The sequence below is a fragment of the Heteronotia binoei genome, chromosome 15 (genome assembly GCF_032191835.1).
Source record: "Heteronotia binoei isolate CCM8104 ecotype False Entrance Well chromosome 15, APGP_CSIRO_Hbin_v1, whole genome shotgun sequence".
Lineage (NCBI taxonomy): Eukaryota > Metazoa > Chordata > Lepidosauria > Squamata > Gekkonidae > Heteronotia > Heteronotia binoei.
In genome coordinates, this window is record NC_083237.1 from 64,612,409 (window position 1) to 64,633,183 (window position 20,775).

The window sequence follows — 20,775 nt, forward strand, 5'->3', positions numbered from 1 at the left end:
GAAAGCTGGACTTAGCACAAGCATACCAGCAACTGCCGGTCGACGCTAAGACAGCGGAGGCGCAGACGATCGTGACCCACAGGGGCGCGTTCAGGGTTAAACGGCTGCAGTTCGGGGTCAGTGTAGCTCCGGGGATATTCCAGAGCATAATGGACTCTCTCTTGAAAGGGATCCCCGGAGTTCAACCCTTCTTTGACGACGTTTTAATCGCCGCCCCCACCGAAGGAGAGTTCAGCTGCCGCCTGCGAGAGGTCCTCAGACGGTTCCAAGCGGCGGGGCTGCGAGTCAAAAAGGAGAAATGTTTGTTGGGTGTTCCGCGAGTGGAGTTCCTGGGGTTCGCCGTGGACACGGCTGGAATTCACCCGACGGCGGACAAGACCAGGGCCATAGTCCAGGCCCCTGCCCCCAAATGCAAGGCAGAACTACAGAGTTTTTTAGGATTATTGAACTTTTATCATGCATTCCTGCCACACAAAGCCGCCGTGGCGGAACCGTTGCACCGCTTGTTAGATAAACAGGCCCCGTGGGTCTGGGGTAAACGCCAAGCCGCGGCGTTCCAGGCAGTGAAAGACCTCTTGGTCTCTAACGCGGTACTTCATCACTACGATGAAAACCTACCCCTGATCCTGGCTTGCGACGCCTCCCCCTACGGAGTAGGAGCGGTCTTAGGGCACCAACTCCCGGACGGGAGAGAGGCGCCGATCGCTTACTACTCCCGGACTCTGTCCCCTGCCGAGCGGAACTACGCCCAGATCGATAAGGAGGCCCTGGCGATCGTGGCGGGGGTGCAAAAGTTCAATGACTACCTCTACGGTAGGCGTTTCACCATCGCCACTGACCACAAGCCGCTCCTCGGCCTCCTAGCCCCCGATCGTCAGACCCCCCAGATTCTGTCTCAGAGGGTTTTAAGGTGGAACCAGTTCCTGAATTCATACACTTACGCTCTGATACACCGCCCCGGTAAAGCAATGGGTCACGCAGATGCCCTCAGCCGCCTGCCGCTACCCACAACGGACCCAGATCCCGCCCCGGCACACGGGGTGATGCTCATTGAGTCGCTCCCCGAGCGCCCACTGCACGCGGACGAGGTGGCTCGGGCGACTGGGAGAGACCGCATCCTCGCACGGGTCAGGGACTGGGTGGGAAGGGGGTGGCCCTCGGGCAAGGTGGAAGAAGCATTTCGGCCGTTCGCGTCCAGGAAGGACGAGCTATCGACACACAAGGGGTGCATACTCTGGGGGAGCCGGGTGGTGGTGCCCCCCCCCCTGCGCAGACAGGTATTGGAGGATCTCCACGAGACCCACCCGGGCATCGTGAGAATGAAAGCCCTGGCCCGGAGCTACGTGTGGTGGCCGGGCATGGATGAGGAAATAGAGGGGTGGGTAAGAAGGTGCCAACCATGCCAGGAGTCCAGACCCAATCCGCCGTCCGCCCCGGTCCACAGGTGGGAGTCGAACGGGCGGCCGTGGTCCCGCCTCCATGTGGATTTCGCGGGGCCGTATCAGGGCCAGATCTTCTTTATACTTGTGGACGCATATACAAAATGGCTAGAGGTAATCCCGGTGGCCTCGACCTCCACCGCAGCAGCAGTCAGGGCGCTCAGAAGGGTCCTCTGCACACACGGGATCCCTGACACCCTGGTGACGGACAACGGCACGGCATTCACCTCCCGGGAATTCCGGGAGTTCACCGACCGGTACCTCATAAGGCACATAAGGTCCGCCCCATTCCATCCAGCCACCAACGGCCAGGCGGAGCGCATGGTGCGGACCACCAAAGAGGCCCTTGGCCGTATAGTACATGGGGATTGGGACCACCGCCTCTCAGCATTCCTGTTCCACAACAGGATCACCCCAAACCCTGTAACCGGTTTCAGCCCCGCAGAACTGCTCATGGGGAGGAAACTGACCACTCGTCTTGATAGGCTACACCCGGACCGGGCGCCGGATGTCCGCGGGTCCCCCGAGGTCCGGGAAGCAGTGAGAGGATTCTTTCCGGGCGACCCAGTGTATGCGAAAAACTTCGCAAGCGGCCCCGAGTGGTTGGCGGGAAGGGTTCTGAGGGTAACAGGCTCCCGGTCATACGAGGTAACCACCGCCGGAGGCCAGGTGCTGAGGCGGCACATCGACCAGCTGCGCCGCCGCACCCTACCCGAGGAGGCAGAAGAGGCAGAGAGTAGGGAACCGCCAGCAACGGAACCGCCAGAAGGGGCCCCGCCAATACAGGAGCTACCCACGTACGAGGCCCCGGCAGCCGCGGGACCAGAACCGGAGCCAGCACCCGACCCGGGCCGGCAACAGCCAGAAACGGCGCCACCCACGTTGGGATCGGGCCCCACACCAACGGCAACCCCGAGGAGATCAACACGGGAACGCAGGACGCCAGCGTACCTACAGGACTATGTAGTTTAAACTAGGAGGGGAGGAGTGTAGTGTATCGGACTCAGCGCAAGCGCCGCGCGACCCGAGCCACCCTCGGGTCGCCGTGCGCAGCGCGGGAAAAGCCACTGCCAATCCTGACCAAGGGCGGGAAGTTTGACTGGCCAGGATTGGGCTGGCCAGCGAAGGGGATGTTCCGGGAGGCATGTATATATTAGCGGACCCGGCCGCGTGTTCTCAGTTGCGTGTGATGTACTAGCCAATAAAGACCTATGCCTTCACCACGTCTCGTCTCCCAGTACATTACACTTTATGTGGTAAAATTGTCTTCAAGCTGCAATACACCTCTTTGGGTGTTCAGTTAGAAAACATCTGGGCTATGATTGCCTTTGCTTTAAGAATTTGCTAAGAGGTGTATTGCAGCTTGAAGAAGCTCTTGGCGAAGATGTCTATTCCAGCTTGAATATGCTCTCCACCAAGAGGTTTATTGCAGCTTGAAGAAGTCTGCGCTAAGAGGTCCTTTATAGCTTGAAAAAGCTTTTGCGAAACAAGGGTATTGGTACAACCTTGTCCTTTCCTCTTTGAAAGTTTGGCTGCATCCACTGAGAGACATTCATCATTTGGAATATCACACCAGGATTACATGGAAAAGCTGGACAATTTTACCATATAAAGGAAAAGAACTCTTGGTGCAAATTACGGTTGCCAATCCTCAGGTGGGGGCAGGGGATCCCCCGGTTTGGAGGCCCTCCCCCCGCTTCAGGGTTGTCAGAAAACGGGGGGAGGGGAGGGAAATGTCTACTGGGAACTCTGTTATTCCCTAGGGAGATTTATTCCCCTAGAAAATCATGGAGAATTGATCCGCAGGTATCTGGGGCTCTGGGGGGGTCTGTTTTTTGAGGTAGAGGCACCACATTTTCAGTACAGCATCTAGTGCCTCCCCCCAAAATATCCCCCAAGTTTCAAAACGATTGGACCAGGGGGTCCAATTCTATGAGCCCCCAAAGAAGGTGCCCCATCCTTCATTATTTCCTATGGAAGGAAGGCATTGAAAAGGTGTGCCATCCCTTTAAATGTGACAGCCAGCACTCCCTTTGGAGTTCAATGATGCTTGTCACAGCCTTGATCTTGGCTCCACTCCTAATGTCTCCTGGCTCCACCCCCAAAGTCTCCTGGCTCCACCCCCAAAGTCCCCAGATATTTCTTAAATTGGACTTGGCAACCCTAGTGCAAATGCTTCCTTTTGTTCAAAGCACTGAGTATTACGGTTGTTTTGATGAAAGCAATATATGTGGGTTAAATACAATTATTTATATACGAATGGTTTTTCTTGTTATGTAATTGGATATAGAAGCTCGTTTCACGTGGGGCTTTTTGCTTTTTGTTTCCTTGTTCTTTTGAACATATGAACATATGAAGCTGCCTTATACTGAATCAGACCCTCGGTCCATCAAAGTCAGTATTGTCTTCTCAGACTGGCAGCGGCTCTCCAGGGTCTCCAGCTGAGGCTTTTCACACCTATTTGCCTGGACCTTTTTTAGTTGGAGATGCCGGGGACTGAACCTGGGACCTCCTGCTTACCAAGCAGATGCTCTGCCACTGAGCCACCATCCCTCCCCGAACATATGAAGCTGCCTTATACTGAATCAGACCCTCGGTCCATCAAAGTCAGTCTTGTCCACTCAGAATGGCAGCGGCTCTCCAGGGTCTCAAGCTGAGGTTTTTCACACCTATTTGCCTGGACCCTTTTTTGGAGATGCCAGGGATTGAACCTGGGACCTTCTGCTTCCCAAGCAGCTGCTCTACCACTGAGCCACAGCCCCATTCATGGCTCTCCAGGGTCTCCAGCTGAGGTTTTTCACACCTCTTTGCCTGGACCCTTTTTTGGAGATGCCAGGGATTGAACCTGGGACCTTCTGCTTCCCAAGCAGATGCTCTACCACTGAGCCACTGTCCCTCCCTTTTCTGCCGTGATACTCTTTGTATGTTGTACTGCCAATGGAAGTTCTGGCAGAAGAGCTCCACCTTACAGGCCCTGCAGAACTATAAGAAGTCCCACAGGGTGCTCATTCGCCAGGTGGCATAAGCAATGTTATTGGTAAATACCTGGAGTATGCTATTTTCAAATAAAGGGCAAAGCCATATAAAACATTGGAAGCTCATGTATCATCATCATCATCATCATCATCATCATCATCATCATCATCATCATCATCATCATCATCATCATTTTATTTGTATCCCGCCCTCCCCGCCGAAGCAGGCTCAGGGCGGCTAACAACATCACGTCAATACATTAACTTAATAATGTCAAAAGTCAACCATGTTTAAAACAATAACTGGTTTAACAATTTAATTAAGACTCTAAAATTAATAAACTCAATAAAATTAACATCCTGCTGCTATTTCAGCAGATGGTAAATTTACTTAGCAGTCTCTCTTTTTAATCGGTGAAGGCCATCCTGAAGAGGATGGTCTTGCAGGCCCTGCGGAATTGTTCAAAATCCCGCAGGGCCCGCATTTCTTCCGGGAGCTGGTTCCATAGGTGTGGAGCCACCACAGAGAAGGCCCGCATGCGGGTACTCTGTAGTTTTACCTCTTTCGGCCCGGGGATAGTCAGCAGGTTCTTCCCTGCTGACCTCAGTGCTCTCTGGGGTTCATATGGGAAAGACGGTCCCTCAGGTAGGCAGGTCCTCGGCCATATAGGGCTTTAAATGTATACATTTTCCAGGAAGTTCTTCTCCCCTTTAAAACTGCTGGAGTGTGTGGCCCCAATTCAGACCAGGATTGTATATTTAATCTTAGGAACTAGTCAAGGAAGTTTGTTTTCCCAGCCAAAGTATCCCCTTCCCTTCATGGGTCCATTGCCAACCAATGCTCCCTCTAAGCTGTGGAGTTTTGTGAGCAAAAATTCTACTTCAGGAGCTGTGAGTTGGCTCTGGGGCCATCCTTCCTGAGCTAAGACAGAAATGTGTGAGCTGGAGGCTAAAAAGCCGTGAGCTAGCTTGCACCAACTCAGCGTAGAGGGAACACTGGTGCCAACACTAGCACAGGCCCAGGAGGGCATGCCTCTCACCAATGCTCCCTCTGTGGAGTCCTGGGAGCAAAAATTCTGCTTTGTGAGTTACTGGCATTAAAGTGGTGAGCTGCTGCATCAATTAGCTTGCACTGGGGCCTTTTTTCCTGAGCTAGGACAAAAACGTGTGAGCTGAAAGCTAAAAAATTGTGAGCTAGCTCACACTAACTCAGCTTAGAGGGAATCCCTGTCACCCATAGTCATTGTGCGGATGCCAGCCTCCAGGTGAGACCTGAGGATCCCCTGGGATTACAGCTCATTTCCAGATTACAGAGAGGTCCCCTGGAGAAGATGGCTGCTTTGGAAGCTGGGCTCTGTGGCCTTGTAAAAAAGGTAAAGGTAGTCCCCTGTGCAAGCACCAATCGTTCCCAACTCTGGGGTGACGTTGCATCATGATGTTTTCATGGCAGATTTTTTTTACAGGGTGGTTTGCCATTGCCTTCCCCAGTCATCTACACTTTCCCCCCGGCAACCTGGGTACTTATTTTACCGACTTTGGAAGGATGGAAGGCTGAGTCAACCTGGAGCCGGCTACCTGAACCCAGCTGCTGCTGGGATCGAACTCAGGTCGTGAGCAGAGAGCTCAGACTGTAGCACTGCAGCTTTATCACTCTGTGCCACAGGGCTGCTCTGTGGCCTTGTACCGCACCTGCTATCCCTGTCTTCCCCAGGCTCCACCCCAAAATCTCCAGGAGTTCCAAACCTGGATCTGACATGATCTGGGAAGACCACCAGTGTTTGGTAATGAGTGAATCCTTGAACATATGAACATAAGAAGCTGCCTTATACTGAATCAGATCCTTGGTCCATCAAAGTCAGTCTTGTCTTCTCAGACTGGCAGCGGCTCTCCAGGGTCTCCAGCTGAGGTTTTTCACACCATTTTGCCTGGACCCCTTTTTGGAGATGCCGGGGATTGAACCTGGGACCTTCTGCTTACCAAGCAGATGCTCTACCACTGAGCCACCGTCCCTCCCCAAACGGAGGAGCGGTAGTGTCAAGCGCTTTGTGTCGCTGTTTGGGTGGCTTGGCTGGAGAGCTGACCCCATTCCAGCTGTTCTTCCCTGCCCCATTTGTGCCACATAGCACCAATTCAGGGCATACAGAAGTTTCCAGCATGTAGGGAGGTGAGGTGTTTTTTTCCCCCTGGCTCCTGCGCCTGAAGCCTGCAGAGTTGCACCCAGGCTTAGATCTGAAATTAAAATATATTATTTGTAGTGTCACTCCATTGTATTGCAAGCTAGGCGGTAGCCTTAACCAAGTTAAATAAAAGAAAGATCCTTGCTGAAACAGACATGCTAGTAATATCCTCCTCCCGGCTGCCAGATGAATACAGAGAGAGGGAGAGGATTGTAGTCGCTCTCTGCGCTGGCTGCCTTTTGTCAGCTCCACAAGGCAATGGCAGCCATTGAGATGGAGCCCACCCGCCGGGGCTTCTTCCTCCAAGTTATCCCCAGATGAGATCACCTCATCCTCCTTGTCAAAAGGAATTTGATGCCTCATCTCCGTCCGTCCCCCCCATGGGTTAGTTCTCTCCCTGTTATTCCCAGGAATATTCCCAGTGTAGCATTTGGCCAATGTGGATCCAATGTAGCACATTTCTGTCCCCTTCTCGGGGTCTTCGGGGGAGCAGCCATGTTAGTCCGAAGCTACAGAATTAAAGGGATACCCCAGGGTGACAAAACTCTTAGGTATTTAACTTCTATAATTAGGAACGACGTGTGAAGTTTCAAAGTACACTATACCAGTGACATTCACAGTTGCCAAAGTAATACAATTTGTAGTATAACACAGTGCAGGAACACAATACAATCGCAGGTCGCTCTTAACAGATAGAAATCCAACTGGTCCAAAAATGTGGCTCAGCAAACAATATTCTCCTCTTGCCACTCCAGCACGGCCGGCGTGTGGGAGCAGGCCAAGTAGGTGGCTGCCTAGGAGGCCTTCTGGTTTAGGGAGGCACTGCCAGGCTCCCCCTCTCTCCACGCACAGTGTGTGTGCTTCTTGGAGCCTGCCTTCCCCAACGGAAAGCAGGATCCATGGGCCGCAGATGCTGCCTGGCTGGTTTTGTGTTCCCGGGTCTGTTAGAGATGTGGGAAATGCAGAAGTGGACATATGAAGCTGCCTTATACTGAATCAGACCTTCGGTCCATCAAAGTCAGTATTGTCTCCTCAGACTGGCAGCAGCTCTCCAGGGTCTCAAGCTGAGGTTTTTCACACCTACTTGCCTGGACCCTTTTAGTTGGAGATGCCAGGGATTGAACCTGGGACCTTCTGCTTACCAAGCAGATGCTCTACCACTGAGCCACAGCCCCATTCATGGCTCTCCAGGGTCTCAAGCTGAGGTTTTTCACACCTATTTGCCTGGATCCTTTTTAGTTGGAGATGCCGGGATTGAACCTGGGACCTTCCGCTTCCCAAGCAGATGCTCTACCACTGAGCCACAGCCCCATTCATGGCTCTCCAGGGTCTCCAGCTGAGGTTTTTCACACCTATTTGCCTGGACCCTTTTTTGGAGATGCCGGGGATTGAACCTGGGACCTTCTGCTTCCCAAGCAGATGCTCTACCACTGAGCCACAGCCCCATTCATGGCTCTCCAGGGTCTCAAGCTGAGGTTTTTCACACCTATTTGCCTGGATCCTTTTTAGTTGGAGATGCCAGGGATTGAACCTGGGACCTTCCGCTTCCCAAGCAGATGCTCTACCACTGAGCCACAGCCCCATTCATGGCTCTCCAGGGTCTCAAGCTGAGGTTTTTCACACCTATTTGCCTGGACCCTTTTTTGGAGATGCCGGGGATTGAACCTGGGACCTTCTGCTTCCCAAGCAGATGCTCTACCACTGAGCCACAGCCCCATTCATGGCTCTCCAGGGTCTCAAGCTGAGGTTTTTCACACCTATTTGCCTGGATCCTTTTTAGTTGGAGATGCCAGGGATTGAACCTGGGACCTTCCGCTTCCCAAGCAGATGCTCTACCACTGAGCCACAGCCCCATTCATGGCTCTCCAGGGTCTCAAGCTGAGGTTTTTCACACCTATTTGCCTGGACCCTTTTTTGGAGATGCCGGGGATTGAACCTGGGACCTTCTGCTTCCCAAGCAGATGCTCTACCACTGAGCCACAGCCCCATTCATGGCTCTCCAGGGTCTCAAGCTGAGGTTTTTCACACCTATTTGCCTGGATCCTTTTTAGTTGGAGATGCCAGGGATTGAACCTGGGACCTTCCGCTTCCCAAGCAGATGCTCTACCACTGAGCCACAGCCCCATTCATGGCTCTCCAGGGTCTCAAGCTGAGGTTTTTCACACCTATTTGCCTGGACCCTTTTTTGGAGATGCCGGGGATTGAACCTGGGACCTTCTGCTTCCCAAGCAGATGCTCTACCACTGAGCCACAGCCCCATTCATGGCTCTCCAGTTCTCAAGCTGAGGTTTTTCACACCTATTTGCCTGGACCCTTTTTTGGAGATGCCAGGGATTGAACCTGGGACCTCCTCTGCTTACCAAGCAGATGCTCTACCACCGAGCCACCGTCCTTCCCCTTGGAGTGCACTTCTTGGAGGCCGGCAGGGATAAATTAACCAATTGTAAAAGCTGAAGAAGAGTCAATTAGTTTCTAAAAATTGGCTCCTGTTGAAGCTGCCACTCATCCTTCCTACTCTACTTGAGCAGAGCCCTGGGGTGGGAGCCACAGCTCAGCGGTAGAGCATCTTTCTTGCATGCACCAGGTCTCGTCCCCAGCACCTCCAGCTAAAAGGATCAAGTAGGAATCGTCACGTGAAGGCCTCGTCCCTGGAACCTCCGGCTAAAAGGATCATTGGATTCTTCTTCCCTAAATGCAGAACTTGACATTGATCCCGGTTAAAATTCATTTTATCTGTTTTAGCCCAAATAAATACTTTCTTCCTGTTGGCTTTCCTCATTGTCCAGCTTTCACACCAGTACATAGTGACGAGGAATACTATGGCATGAATTAATCTAATCTTGGTCACCAGCGACACATCTATACACTTAAGGATCCTTTCTAGCTCTTTCGTGGCTGCCTTTCCCAGCCCCAGCTGCCTCCTGATTTCTTGCTTGCGGTCTCCCTTTTGGTTGATGATGCGGAGGAATTACCAGTTTGTTTTTCAGTCGCTCAGAGAGCCCTCCCGTTGTGCGGTGTGGGAAATGGTGTGTGCCAAGGGGCTAGTGAAGGGAAATGGTGTCAATGCAGGAGAGCCTTTTGAAAACGTGCAGCTTCCTGCCCAAACTATACTGCGCTTGAGTTGTGTTCTTCCCAAAAAGATTGGGGGGGGGGGAGAGAGAATGTACAGAGGACAAGGAAAGGACAACTGGAGCATCGTGTTCAGATGCTGCTCCAGTATGGAAACCAATGCTGAGAAAAACCTTTATGTTGGAGGGACGGTGGCTCAGTGGTAGAGCATCTGCTTGGGAAGCAGAAGGTCCCAGGTTCAATCCCTGGCATCTCCAAAAAAGGGTCCAAGCAAATAGGTGTGAAAAACCTCAGCTGGAGAGCCATGAATGGGGCTGTGGCTCAGTGGTAGAGCATCTGCTTGGGAAGCAGAAGGTCCCAGGTTCAATCCCCGGCATCTCCAAAAAAGGGTCCAGGCAAATAGGTGTGAAAAGCCTCAGCTTGAGACCCTGGAGAGCCGCTGCCAGTCTGAGAAGACAATACTGACTTTGATGGACCAAGGGTCTGATTTAGTATAAGGCAGCTTCATATGTTGGGGAGGGACGGTTGCTCAGTGGTAGAGCATCTGCTTGGGAAGCAGAAGGTCCCAGGTTCAATCCCTGGCATCTCCAAAAAAGGGTCCAGGCAAATAGGTGTGAAAAGCCTCAGCTTGAGACCCTGGAGAGCCGCTGCCAGTCTGAGAAGACAATACTGACTTTGATGGACCAAAGGTCTGATTCAGTATAAGGCAGCTTCATATGTTCATATATGTTGAAGCTCACTAATGCGATGCACGTCAAGGATTCTGAGGATGTAACAAAAGCATTCCCTCCCCCCCCCCCACAGTGTTCCTTAGAGTTCAACCTTATTGGAGGGCAAAAGGTGTGTGGAGGGAGAGTCAGGTCTCCCATGGCATCGCCTCCCCTCAATCGTTAGAGCCCCTTACAGTGGCTGTGCATCTTCCAAGATCAGGGAAGCCGTCTCTCCCTGGTCACCCTGGATGAAAGATGCACCGTCGTTATGGTCGTAAATCAGCAGTGGCAGTCCAGGACTGCCAACGTCCCATGTAATTGCTGTCTACCGGTGATCAGAGCTATTTCCATCTCGGGGGGGGGGGGGGGGGAACTCACCTCTTGGGGACTGTGATCCTTCTCTTGAACTCTTTTGGCAACTCTCTGCTGCTTGAAGGGTTCTGCTGGCAGGTGTGAGGAAGGCCAATTCAGGCGAGCAGCAGGCACAAATATTCAGAAATAAACTCCACTGAGTTCAAGAGGATTTTCTCCCTAGCCTATGCGGTGGACACAACGCTGGTCATGGGCTCCAGCCACCTGCGTTTAAGTCTCGTGCCTTAAAAAAAAACCCACAGGAGTATCATTTTATTGGGATACCTCTTGCAGCATTTCCCCCATGACAAAGTGCTGCGACTGGGACAAATTACGCTACAGATGAATATTGATTTTATAACTCTTACGGCTCCCTTCCTTCAAGATGCCGGGAATTGCTCTTTGGGGAAGGTATATGGAGCACAGATTTGCAGTCCCCAGGTTTCTTAAGGGAAAGAAATAACCATTCTGTGAATAGAAATCGGTAGGGTGCGTCCAGGTATGTCACGCTTCCCCGGACAGCAGAAGTTCTGTCTCAAGGAACCAAGCTGAGATCTCCTCTAGCAGATGAGAAACAATTGCAGGACTGGTGGGCGAGAAAGAAGCTGTCATCTGGAAATGCCCCTGGCTTCTTTGGCCTCCTCCCCTAAGTCACTTCCAGTGAACCAGCCCTGGCCCTCCCAGCTGGTGGGCTTCAGGCAGTTCCTTGACTGTGGAGGAAGGAAGGGCTTGGGGGGCAGAGTAGAGTTCCCATGCAAGCAACTCATGTGTAGTCTAGGCAAATGCACCCACCTGTCCCCATTAAGGGACAGTGTCCCCAGGGATACGGCAGTGTGCAGGCACCTAGTGTGTATACATCACCCAAAAGGCAGCCGTTGCTCTTAGGAGCTCGCTGCAGTCCATGTGCATTTTGCATCCAGAACTGTGCATCTGGGGATTTTTTTTTCCAGTGGCTGGGGTTGGGGTTGCAACCTCCAGGTTGGAAACACCTGGAGATTTGGGGGTGGAGCCTGGAGAGGATACTCAATGGGGAGGGACGGTGGCTCAGTGGTAGAGCATCTGCTTGGGAAGCAGAAGGTCCCAGGTTCAATCCCCGGCATCTCCAAAAAAGGGTCCAGGCAAAGAGGTGTGAAAAACCTCCACTGGAGACCCTGGAGAGCCGCTGCCAGTCTGAGTAGACGATACTGACTTTGATGGACCGAGGGTCTGATTCAGTATAAGGCAGCTTCATATGTCCATATGTCCAATGGGGTGCAATGCCACAGAGTCCATCCTCCAAAGCTTCCCTCTTCTCCAAGGGAACATATCTCTGTAGTCTGGAGGTGAGCTGAAATTCCAGGGGATCCCCAGGCCCCACCTGGAGGCTGGCACCCCTGGTAGTTTCTGCCAACTGACTGGGAGGTTAAAATTAGGGTTGCCGAGTCCAATTTAAGAAATATCTGGGGACTTTGGGGGTGGAGCCAGGAGACTTTGGGGGTGGGGCCAGGAGACATTAGGGGTGGAGCCAAGATCAAGGCTGTGACAAGCATAATTGAACTCCAAAGGGAGTTCTGACCATCACATTTAAAGGGACAGCACACCTTTTCAATGCCTTCCTTCCATAGAAAATAATGAAGGTTAGGGGGCACCTTCTTTTGGGGCTCCTAGAATTGGACCCCCTGGTCCAATCTTTTTGAAACTTGGGGGGGGGTATTTTGGGGAGAGGCACTCGATGCTGTACTGAAAATTTGGTGCCTCTGCCTCAAAAAACAGCCCCGCCCTGAGCCCCAGATTCCCGTGGATCAATTCTCCATTATTTTCTATGGGAATAAATCTCCCTAGGGAATAATAGAGTTCCCAGCAGACATTTCCCTCCCCTCCCCCCGCTTTCTGACGACCCTGAAGCGGGGGGAGGGCCTCCAAATCGGGGGGATCCCCTGCCCCCACCTGGGGATTGGCAACCCTAGTTAAAATACTAACTGCCCCCCCTGACCAGGATAGCTCAGGCAAGCCCGATCTCATTAGCTCTCATAAGCTAGGTAAGGTTGACTCTGGCAAGTACTTGGGTGGGAGCAGGGCTTTTTTTGAGCAGGAATTCACAGGAATACAGTTGCGGCTGGCTTGGTGTCTGGGGGTGTGGCCTAATATGCACATAAATTTCTGCTGGGGGTTTTCTACCAAAAAAGCCCTGGGTGGGAGACTGCCTTGGAATACACTGTCAGGAGGGCAGGGGCAGGCTTTATCTAGCCACCTCCCTAAAAATCCTCCAGGCCCCCAGGAGGGGTCAGTCACCAGAGGTCACCATGGCATCCAGGTGCACACATACACACACATTAAAAATACAAAAAAAAAACCCTAACTGCCCCATAAGATTTTGGCTGGCAAGCAGCCTTGTAGAATTGGCTTGAGGCTTTTTACTGCTCTGCTAATCTGAGCAGTCAGCCTCCCCCCACCCAACATCCTCTGCAATGCTATAAGGAAATCACGGGGGTGGGGGGGGGCACACTTCTTGATCAGAGCCAGATTAACAATTAGGCAAATTTAGGGGCCCTAGGCCAGCTTCCCCAGAAGAAGAAGAAGAAGAAGAAGAAGAAGAAGAAGAAGAAGAAGAAGAAGAAGAAGAAGAAGAAGAAGAAGAAGAAGAAGAAGAAGAAGAAGAAGAAGAAGAAGAAGAAGAAGAAGAAGAAGAAGAAGAAGAAGAAGAAGAAGAAGAAGAAGAAGATGATGATGATGATGATGATGATGATGATGATATTGGATTTATATCCCGCCCTCCACTCTGAAGAGTCTCAGAGCGGCTCACAATCTCCTTTGCCTTCCTCCCCCACAACAGACACCCTGTGAGGTAGATGAAGATATTGGATATATATCCCGCCCTCCGCTCCGAAGAGTCTCAGAGCGGCTCACAATCTCCTTTATCTTCCTCCCCCACAACAGACACCCTGTGAGGTAGATGAAGATATTGGATATATATCCCGCCCTCCGCTCCGAAGAGTCTCAGAGCAGCTCACAATCTCCTTTCCCTTCCTCCCCCACAACAGACACCCTGTGAGGTGGGTGGGGCTGGAGAGGGCTCTCACAGCAGCTGCCCTTTCAAGGACAGAGTCTCAGAGCGGCTCACAATCTCCTTTACCTTCCTCCCCAACAGACACCCTGTGAGGTGGGTGGGGCTGGAGAGGGCTCTCACAGCAGCTGCCCTTTCAAGGACAACCTCTGCCAGAGCTCTGGCTGACCCAAGGCCATTCCAGCAGGTGCAAGTGGAGGAGTGGGGAATCAAACCCGGTTCTCCCAGATAAGAGTCCGTACACTTAACCACTACACCAAACTGGCTCTCCCAGCCCTCCCAGCCTGCACACGCAGCCGGCAACTGAGCCGCTCTTTGCCCGACTTGCCTGGTGTGGCTGCTGCTGGCATCGTTGCCAAATTTGCCTCTCCCCTGCAGCTTAGTAAAAGGGGCTTTTAAGAAGGCTGTAGGAGGGCCCATAGGCAGTGGGGCGGGGACTCAGACTGAGGTAATTTGTGAGGGGGCTCATGAGATTTTGACTGCCTAGGGCTCTCCACAGGGTTTAATGCGGCACTGTTCTTGATTGGCCCCCTGCTTTATTGGCCCCTAGAAAGTGTCGTTCCCCACCCCCCTGAGGAGCCGCTGGCTTTAGCAATTTGATTTCCACCTGGGCCTAGCCCCCCCACCCCACTCCCCCATGCACAATACTTGGAGACAGGCTGGGGGCCATTAGTATTCTCTTCTGATGATGCCCGGAGAAGCGCGCATGCTGGTGGAGTAAGGATTTGGCCCTCCAACTGTCAATATCACTTTGAGTCTATTGTGCTTGTTTGACAATAATTTGCCACCTCCAGCAACAAATCTATCTCTCCTGAGGAACTGTATAGGAGCAGCAGCCAGCGCTGGCGGAGGATCGAAACGGTGACAGCGAGACAGAGCCTGCCCAGCGTTTCTAGGTCACCAGCCTTATTTGTGGCCGAGTATCTAGCAGGCTTGCGGAAGGGAGAGCCTCTGGCCTGGCGTCGTTTTTTAATAAGATGGTTTACTTGGGCTGTTTCTCTGACTGTGTGAATTTGCTAACACAGAGGAGGGCTTCGAACAAATCCCGCAAACGCACGCCACAGTACATTTGGTCGCCTTTCGAGCGACAGAAGTCTTCCACTGTTCTTTTTACTCCTGTACTCTGCGTTAATTAATCCGGAGCCGCCAGGCACCCTTCTGAAACTTGCTAAGGCAGGCTAGATTCCCCGTTAGCTAACGATGGGTCTTGACAGTAGCCAAAAGATCATCAGCAAAGCTGACATTTCAATTCCCAAATGCATGCCGTCGGCTTTCGGAGGTATTAAATTCATGGACTGCAACTTGTTTTACAATTTAGATGGGGTTTTTTTCAGTGCCAAAGAGAGAGCCAGTTTGGTGTAGTGGTTAAGTGTGCGGACTCTTATCTGGGAGAGCCAGGTTTGATTCCCCACTCCTCCACTTGCAGCTGCTGGAATGGCCTTGGGTCAGCCATAGCTCTGGCAGAGGTTGTCCTTGAAAGGGCAGCTGCTGTGAGAGCCCTCTCCAGCCCCACCCACCTCACAGGGTGACTGTTGTGGGGGAGGAAGGGAAAGGAGATTGTGAGCCGCTCTGAGACTCTTCGGAGTGGAGGGCGGGATATAAATCCAATATCTTCATCTACCTCACAGGGTGTCTGTTGTGGGGGGGAGGAAAGGAAAGGAGATTGTGAGCCGCTCTGAGGCTCTTCGGAGGGGAGGGCGGGATATAAATCCAATATCTTCATCTACCTCACAGGGTGTCTGTTTGTGGGGGAGGAAGGGAAAGGAGATTGTGAGCCGCTCTGAGGCTCTTCGGAGGGGAGGGCGGGATATAAATCCAATATCTTCATCTACCTCACAGGGTGTCTGTTGTGGGGGAGGAAGGGAAAGGAGATTGTGAGCCGCTCTGAGGCTCTTCGGAGGGGAGGGCGGGATATAAATCCAATATCTTAATCTACCTCACAGGGTGTCTGTTGTGGGGGAGGAAGGGAAAGGAGATTGTGAGCCGCTCTGAGGCTCTTCGGAGGGGAGGGCGGGATATAAATCCAATATCTTCATCTACCTCACAGGGTGTCTGTTGTGGGGAGGAAGGGAAAGGAGATTGTGAGCCGCTCTGAGACTCTTCGGAGTAGAGGGCGGGATATAAATCCAATATCTTCATCTACCTCACAGGGTGTCTGTTGTGGGGGGGAGGAAAGGAAAGGAGATTGTGAGCCGCTCTGAGACTCTTCGGAGTGGAGGGCGGGATATAAATCCAATATCTTCATCTACCTCACAGGGTGTCTGTTGTGGGGGAGGAAGGGAAAGGAGATTGTGAGCCGCTCTGAGACTCTTCGGAGTGGAGGGCGGGATATAAATCCAATATCTTCATCTACCTCACAGGGTGTCTGTTGTGGGGGAGGAAGGGAAATGAGATTGTGAGCCACTCTGAGACTCTTCAGAGTGGAGGGCGGGATATAAATCCAATATCTTCATCTACCTCACAGGGTGTCTGTTGTGGGGGAGGAAGGGAAAGGAGATTGTGAGCCCCTCTGAGACTCTTCAAAGTGGAGGGCGGGATATAAATCCAATATCTTCATCTACCTCACAGGGTGTCTGTTGTGGGGGAGGAAGGGAAAGGAGATTGTGAGCCCCTCTGAGACTCTTCGGAGTGGAGGGCAGGATATAAATCCAATATCTTCATCTACCTCACAGGGTGTCTGTTGTGGGGGAGGAAGGGAAAGGAGATTGTGAGCCGCTCTGAGACTCTTCGGAGTGGAGGGCGGGATATAAATCCAATATCTTCTTCTTCTTCTTCTTCAAAGCCAGAATTTTAGGAATTCTGTTATACTCCCACCTGGGCAAGATAGTTTGCCCCCAACGGTTTGCGTGTGCTTCCGAGAGGCGGGTCAGACATGCCACATTCAGAACCTCACTACCCCTGTCCTGATCATAACAAAACCAGCACGTAGATAGAGTCAGGTGGGGCTGCCGTGTTGGTCCAGTGGCACCTTTAACACCAACAAAGTTTAATTCTGGGTAGCAGCTTTCGTTACGGACCTCAAACTTTGTTCAAAAGCAGCAGGTATTAAAAATGCACTACTTTTTTTTTTCATATTTCAGAACTGCCCAACGGTAAATATGGGAGGCTTTAAAGCTGGTGAAACTCCTTGGGGGGAAATCTCTGGATTTATCCAGAACGTTCGGATTCAAAGGTTCCAAAGCCAACACGACCCCAAATTTGTACTAGATGTTGATTTTAGGGGGGGGAACGTAAGTTTTCAGAGTTGCAACTTGGAATTCCTTTTCAATAAATAACAACGTAGTTCCATTTGGCTTTTTCTTTTTGAAAACGTTTATTTCATTCCTATGTTATTTGCAGGGTGTATTTATGATGCCTTTATATAGCTCCTTTTGGCATTCAGCATGAACAATCTCCCCCCACCACCACCACCCCCCCCCACACACACATTTTAATTCTCCAAGCCACCCTGGTGAGGCTGAGAATCAGGGATTTGCCCAAACAGTGAACTTGCTTTGTTGCTCTCTGCATTTCCCCAAGCAATGACAAGCCCTTTAGGCAACGCTGCAAGATTCAGTGTCTCGTGGATGAAAAAGCACCAAGACTTATGAGGATCTCTGTTAGATTTGCTTTATTTACAAACACAGAAGTAGAGCACAGTAGAATCACGTCTGCTCTTTCCACCGGCGGCAAAGCTGCTATCCCTGCGCCACATTCCAGAGGGCGGCTGCTGCAAGTCTTCCCAAGGCTGCACTTAGCCTGCCTGAACTGCAGCTCAGCTCTCTGATCTCCAAATTCAAGACAGCGTATCTGGCTTCAACTTAAGACCCACAACGTTTAACTCTGGGTATAAGCTGCTGGGTACATGCACACTTCTTCAGTGCGCACACACAAATGCTTCTACCCAAAATTAAACTATTTTCGGTTTAAAGGGACTACTGGACTCAAGCTTTGTTCTGTGGCTTCAGACCTGTGGTGGCCAAACTTGCTTCATGTAAGAGCCGCATAGAATAAATGTCAGATGTTTGAGTGCCGCAAGACATGAATGTCAGATGTTTGAGAGCCACAACACAGGAAGGAAGGAGGGAAGGAAGGAAGAAAGGAAGGAAGGAAGGAAGGAAGGAAGGGAGGGAGGAAGGAAGGAAGGAAGGAAGGAAGGAAGGAAGGAAGGAAGGAAGGAAGGAAGGAAGGAAGGAAGGAAGGAAGGAAGGAAGGAAGGAAGGAAGGAAGGAAGGAAGGAAGGAAGGAAGGAAGGAAGGAGAGGTGAAAAGAAAGCAACTTTAACTTTAAATGCAGTAATTAAAGGAGAGAAATGCCTTCTCCAAGCTGGCTGATGGGGTGGTGGGGGCTTCAAGAGCCACATAATATGTGTGAAAGAGCACATGGGGCTCCTGAGCTGCAGTTTTGTCATTTCTGCACCTGGTTCCCCATTCCACCCCCACCCCACCCCCAATTTTCAAGCTTCATTGATGTTAAACAGAACGCAACACAATATTACTTGGGAGAAGCGAAGTGGTGCAGTAAGTTATTCAGCCAAAAAAGGTTTAGGGTAGAGTATGGAATGCACATATTACTTTGAATACATCAATGATTATGAAGTGTTCCAATATTTCCAAGTGGAGGAGTGGGGAATCCAACCCGGTTCTCCCAGGTAAGAGAGCTCTGGCTGACCCAAGGCCATTCCAGCAGCTGCAAGTGGAGGAGTGGGGAATCAAACCTGGTTCTCCCAGATAAGAGACCCATGGCTGACCCAAGGCCATTCCAGCAGCTGCAGGTGCAGGAGTGGGGGAATCAAACCCAGTTCTCCCAGATAAGAGAGCTCTGGCTGACCCAAGGCCATTCCAGCAGGTGCAAGTGGAGGAGTGGGGAATCCAACTCGGTTCTCCCAGATAAGAGAGCTGTGGCTGACCCAAGGCCATTCCAGCAGCTGCAGGTGCAGGAGTGGGGGAATCAAACCCAGTTCTCCCAGATAAGAGAGCTCTGGCTGACCCAAGGCCATTCCAGCAGCTGCAAGTGGAGGAGTGGGGAATCAAACCTGGTTCTCCCAGATAAGAGACCCATGGCTGACCCAAGGCCATTCCAGCAGGTGCAGGAGTGGGGGAATCAAACCCAGTTCTCCCAGATAAGAGAGCTCTGGCTGACCCAAGGCCATTCCAGCAGCTGCAATCGGAGGAGTGGGGAATCCAACCCGGTTCTCCTAGATAAGAGAGCTGTGGCTGACCCAAGGCCATTCCAGCAGCTGCAAGTGGAGGAGTGGGGAATCCAACTCGGTTCTCCCAGATAAGAGAGCTGTGGCTGACCCAAGGCCATTCCAGCAGCTGCAATCGGAGAAGTGGGGAATCCAACCCGGTTCTCCTAGATAAGAGACCCATGGCTGACCCAAGGCCATTCCAGAAGCTGCAAGTGGAGGAGTGGGGAATCAAACCTGGTTCTCCCAGATAAGAGACCCATGGCTGACCCAAGGCCATTCCAGCAGCTGCAGCTGCAGGTGCAGGAGTGGGGGAATCAAACCCAGTTCTCCCAGATAAGAGAGCTCTGGCTGACCCAAGGCCATTCCAGCAGGTGCAAGTGGAGGAGTGGGGAATCCAACTCGGTTCTCCCAGATAAGAGAGCTGTGGCTGACCCAAGGCCATTCCAGCAGCTGCAAGTGGAGGAGTGGGGAATCCAACTCGGTTCTCCCAGATAAGAGAGCTGTGGCTGACCCAAGGCCATTCCAGCAGCTGCAATCGGAGAAGTGGGGAATCCAACCCGGTTCTCCTAGATAAGAGACCCATGGCTGACCCAAGGCCATTCCAGAAGCTGCAAGTGGAGGAGTGGGGAATCAAACCTGGTTCTCCCAGATAAGAGACCCATGGCTGACCCAAGGCCATTCCAGCAGCTGCAGCTGCAGGTGCAGGAGTGGGGGAATCAAACCCAGTTCTCCCAGATAAGAGAGCTCTGGCTGACCCAAGGCCATTCCAGCAGGTGCAAGTGGAGGAGTGGGGAATCCAACTCGGTTCTCCCAGATAAGAGAGCTGTGGCTGACCCAAGGCCATTCCAGCAGCTGCAATCGGAGGAGTGGGGAATCCAACCCGGTTCTCCTAGATAAGAGAGCTGTGGCTGACCCAAGGCCATTCCAGCAGCTGCAAGTGGAGGAGTGGGGAATCAAACCTGGTTCTCCCAGATAAGAGACCCATGGCTGACCCAAGGCCATTCCAGCAGCTGCAGGTGCAGGAGTGGGGGAATCAAACCCAGTTCTCCCAGATAAGAGAGCTCTGGCTGACCCAAGGCCATTCCAGCAGCTGCAAGTGGAGGAGTGGGGAATCCAACCCGGTTCTCCCAGATAAGAGAGCTCTGGCTGACCCAAGGCCATTCCAGCAGCTGCAATCGGAGGAGTGGGGAATCCAACCCGGTTCTCCTAGATAAGAGAGCTGTGGCTGACCCAAGGCCATTCCAGCAGCTGCAAGTGGAGGAGTGGGGAATCAAACCTGGTTCTCCCAGATAAGAGACCCATGGCTGACCCAAGGCCATTCCAGCAGGTGCAAGTGGAGGAGTGGGGAATCAAACCCGGTTCTCCCAGATAAGAGTCCACACACTTAACCACTGCAGCAAACTGGCTCTCAATCTAATCAAGCAGTGGAGATGGATCTGCTGACAGAAAAGTGGGGCAAGAGAGGTTCAGGGGGGTGTAGCTGGTCTCCTGATGGCCCCACAGAGTCAGTAGGCAGCACCAACCAGCCATCATGCCCTGCAGAGAACAGAGAGAAACTCTTCACTTAGACCAGGGGTTTCAAACATACAGCCCGGGGACGAATCAGGGCCCTGAGAGCTCCTATCAGGCCCGTGGGCAATTCACTGTCATCTTCTTCCTTATCCCTCTTGCTTCCTTCTGCATCCCCACTTGCTTTGCCAGGCTCGCTCAATCGCACAGGAGCTACAGAGCAAAGCTCCTCCCTTGGGGAGGAAGTGGGGGAAGGAGAGCTAGCTTTGCCAGGCTCTCTCAATCGCACAGGAGCTACAGAGCAAATCTCCTCCCTTGGGGAGGAAGTGGGG

General features: G+C 52.1%; 1 protein-coding gene and 1 non-coding gene across 2 annotated transcripts in view; one reads left to right on the top strand and one right to left on the bottom strand.

The window, feature by feature from the left end:
- LOC132583994 (C1q-related factor-like) overlaps positions 1-20,775 on the top strand; it is a 59,260-nt gene that overhangs the window by 23,778 nt on the left and 14,707 nt on the right.
- TRNAT-GGU (transfer RNA threonine (anticodon GGU)) lies at positions 7,695-7,766 on the bottom strand. Its single transcript has one exon. It is a non-coding gene; the product is annotated as a tRNA-Thr (tRNA).